At 39.6% G+C, this 4263-nt stretch overlaps 1 non-coding gene across 1 annotated transcript; it reads right to left on the bottom strand.

Annotated features, from left to right (window-relative positions):
• Positions 1–3055: 3055 nt before the first annotated feature.
• Positions 3056–3127, bottom strand: TRNAW-CCA (transfer RNA tryptophan (anticodon CCA)). Its single transcript has one exon. It is a non-coding gene; the product is annotated as a tRNA-Trp (tRNA).
• Between the last annotated feature and the right edge of the window lie 1136 nt (positions 3128–4263).

The raw sequence follows: 4263 nt of genomic DNA, 5'->3' as shown, positions 1-4263 counted from the left end.
TTACTTTTAATCTATTGTTTTTCAATTCAGTTCTTGTAGAATTCATATAATGAGTCTTATTTTTTTTAACCAGTTGGCCAATTAAAGCTTTTTAATTGAATCATTTAAAGAATTTACATTCATTGCAATTACTGATAACATTGAATCTAAACTCACTATCTTACCATTTGTTTTCGATTTTTGCAATCTTTTTTTATTCTTTTTCCTCTTTTCATGTATTCTTTTGAATTAAGTGAGTAATTTTAGGATGCTATTTTATTCTCATTACTATCTTGTGAGTTATAATTCTTTTAATATTTTTTAACTGACTAGTCTTGGATTTGTAATATTTCATCATCTGATATCAACCTTATATCCAGTTTTATCTCCCATAATTACGCTACACTACAATTAAACAAGTCACTGACTATTGCCAAACGCTCTTGGACTACCCTGGTGTTACAGTGGATAAGAATCCACCTGTCAATGCAAGGAAATGGGTTCAATCGGTGGTCCAGGAAGATTCCACATGCCACAAAGCAACTAAAGCTTCCATTCAGTTCAGTTGCTCAGTCGTGTTCGACTCTTTGCAACCGCATGGACTACAGCACACCAGGCTTCCCTGTCCTTCACCAACTCCTGGAGCTTGCTCAAACTCATGTCCATTGAGTCAGTGATGCCATCCAATCATTTCACCCACTGTCGTCTCCTTCTCCTCCCGCCTTCGATCTTCCCCAGCATCAGGGTCTTTTCCAGCAAGTCAGTTCTTCACTTCAGGTGACCAAAGTACTGGAGTTTCAGTTTCAGCATTAATCCTTCCAATGAATATTCAGGACTGATTTCCTTTAGGATTGACTGGTTGGCTCTCCTTGCAGTCCAAGGGGCTCTCAAGAGTCTTCTCCAACACAATTCAAAACCATCAATTCTTCAGTGCTCAGCTTTATTTATAGTCCAACTCTAACATCCATACATGACTACTGGAAAAACCATAGCTTTAACTAGATAGAACTTTGTTGGCAAAGTAATGTCTCTGCTTTTTAATATGTTGTCTAGGTTGGTCATAGCTTTTTTTCCAAGGAGTTAGTGTCTTTTAATTTCACAGGTGCAGTTACCGTCTGCAGTGATTTTGGAGCCCCCCCAAAATAAAATCTGTCACTGTTTCCATTGTTTCCCCATCTATTTGCCATGAAGTGATGGGACCAGATTTCATGATCTTAGTCTTCTGAATGTTGAGTTTTAAGCCAGCTTTTTCACTCTCCACTTTCACTTTCATCAAAAGGCTCTTTAGTTCTTCACTTTCTGGCATAAGGGTGGTGTCATCTGCATATCTGAGGTTATTGATATTTCTCCCAGCAATCTTGATTCCAGCTTGTGCTTCCTCCAAACCAGCATTTTACATGATGTACTCTGTATATAAGTTAAATAAGCAGGGTGACAATATACAGCCTTGACGTACTCCTTTTCCTATTTGGAACCAGTCTGTCGTTCCATGTCCAGTTCTAACTGCTGCTTCCTGACCCGCATACAAATTTCTCAAGAGGCAGGTCAGGTGGTCTGTTATTCCCATCTCTTTCAGAATTTTCACAGTTTATTGTGATCCACACAGTCAAAGGCTTTGGCATAGTCAATAAAGCAGAATTAGATGTTTTTCTGGAACTCTCTTGCTTTTTCAATGATTCAGAGGATGTTGGCAATTTGATCTCTGGTTCCTCTGCCCTTTCTAAATCCAGCTTGAACATCTGGAAGTTCATGGTTCACGTACTGTTGAAGCCTGGCTTGAAGAATTTTGAGCATTACTTTCCTAGCACGTGAGATGAGTACAATTGTGCGGTAGGTTGAACATTCTTTGGCATTGCCTTTCTTTGGGATTGGAATGAAAATGGACTTTTTCCAGTCCTGTGGCCACTGCTGAGTTTTCCAAATTTGCTGGCATATTGAGTGCAGCACTTTCACAGCATCATCTTTTAGGATTTGAAGTAGCTCAACTGGAATTCCATATCTCCACTAGCTAGGGTACCACAAAAACTCAGCCCATGTGCTGCAGCTACTGAAGCCTGTGAGCCTAGAGTCTGTGCAATGAGAAGCCCATGCACTGCAACCAGAGAGTACCCCTGCTCCATATCTAGAGAAGCCTGTGTGCAACAAGAAAGACCCTGTGTGAGCAAAAATATGTGTTTTTTAAAAACATACTCTTGACTATGCTAATATGCCTTGCACATTTTTACACATTTTGTTCACACACATTAGTGACACCAATATATTTATGTCTTTCAATTTTTCATTTGTTTTCAGTAGGAGTAAAAGTCTTCAAGCAGCTACTCTTTCACAGGTAGAAATGGAAATTATTTCTTATTGTTTGCAGTGGAGTCTTTTAACTCACGCTACTTGGTTGCAATGCAGCAGTTTGCTTCTACACTAGGATTGAGAACAACTCCACTGTGTTCTCTGTGGTTTCTTTCATCTCCAAAATTCTGTAATTCTAAGGTTCCATAATATCTTGCCTGTGACCAAAACCTTTTAAATTTCAAAGGGCATCCATAGCAATCAGCCCATTGATCATCATACTATCTGTGAAAAATATAGATCAAGTATGATAATGCCTATTTTACAGATAAGAAAACTGATGCCAAAGAGTTAAGTGAACTTTTCCAGAATCATACAATAAATTAGATCCAGAATGAACATCAGATGCCAAAATTCTACTATATCAGTGATTATATTAGTTTCTTCTTAACTATTTGTTTTATTGATTATGTTTTGATTAAGTATTATCTATTGTCTAAAGTTATCAGGGGACTTCCCTGGTGGTTCAGTGGCTAATACCCTGCACTCCCAATGCATAGGGCCTGGGTTTGATCCCTGGTCAGGGAACTAGATCGGATATGCCAAAACTAAGTGTTCATTTGCAGTAATGAAGATCAAAGAACCTGGGTGCCACAGCGAAGAACTGGTGAAGTCACTCAGTCGTGTCCAACTCTTTGTGACCCCGCGAACTGTAGCCTACCAGGCTCCTCTGTCCATGGGATTCTCCAGGCAAGAGTACTGGAGTGGGTTGCATTTCCTTCTCCAGGTGATCTTCCCTACCCAGGGATTGAACCCAGGTCTCCTGCATTGGAGGCAGATGCTTTAACCTCTGAGCCACCAGGGAAGCACAACCAAATAAATAAATTTTTTAATAAAAAAAAAAAAAGAAGGAATAAAGCTAAGCAAAGCACAGGAAGAAACGAGTAATGGTAAGATACATATGTACAAAGAAAGTGACAAAGTAGTCAATGTGAAGGTGAGCAGCGCATATAAACATTCAGTATTGCACCGCTAATAAATTTTCTTATATATGATGATATAGATCACATTCCCCACAGTTTTGTATAAATTACCTAAAGCATACTTAGCAGCAAGCAAAGCTGAAGTCTGTCTTCAAATGCTAACCTTCTTCACCCCAGATCGATGTCAAGGATTTCCAGTTGGAATAACATGACACCCAATACAATTTACTAGAGTTTCAAACAGAAAACACTGGCAGTGTTCAAGGAAGACTGTTTCTCGGCATTTCGCAGATAATAATTTAGTATCTGAGAATCAACCATTCGAAACGCTAAACTTCCTCAGCACGCACACTAACATTTTAGACAATAAGCCTTTAAAATTGAGCATACAAAACCCTCAGTTTAGCTGTCATTTCATAATCAGACCATGAGCACTGTCACACTGCTCACAATGGCAAGACTGGCATTAACTCTATTCCTTAGGTCTTAGTTGACAGAGTATTCATGTTATAATACTCATTTTCACACAGTTCTTCTATATACATGCTAATTTGCTTCAGTCATGTCTGACTCTTTACAACCCCATGGAATGTAGCCCACCAAGCTCCTCTGTCTGTGGGATTTACCATGCAAGAATACTGGAGTGGGTTGCCGTTTCCTTCTTCAGGGGATCTTCCCAAACCAGGGGTGGAACTGGCATCTCTTATGTCTCCTGCACAAGCAGGTGGGTTCTTCACCGCTAGTTCCCCCTGGGAAGCTCCTTCTATATATGTGGATTATTAATTACATGGGGTTTAGGAGTTCCCCGGTGGTCTAGTGGTTAGGATTCTGGGTTTTCACTGCCATGGCCCAGGTTCGATCCCTGGTTGGGGAACTGAGATCCCACAAGCCACATAGCATAGCCACAAAAAAAAGTAATTATGTGGGGTTTGGATAGCAGATTAGTTATTGCTATTTTCTTTTCTTGCTAGTACAAGGTTACCTTCAACAATTATAAGGATAGGGCATTCTCTCTTAA

Source organism: Bos javanicus, chromosome 1 (assembly GCF_032452875.1).
Source record: "Bos javanicus breed banteng chromosome 1, ARS-OSU_banteng_1.0, whole genome shotgun sequence".
Lineage (NCBI taxonomy): Eukaryota > Metazoa > Chordata > Mammalia > Artiodactyla > Bovidae > Bos > Bos javanicus.
This window is presented reverse-complemented; position numbering and strand designations above follow the sequence as displayed.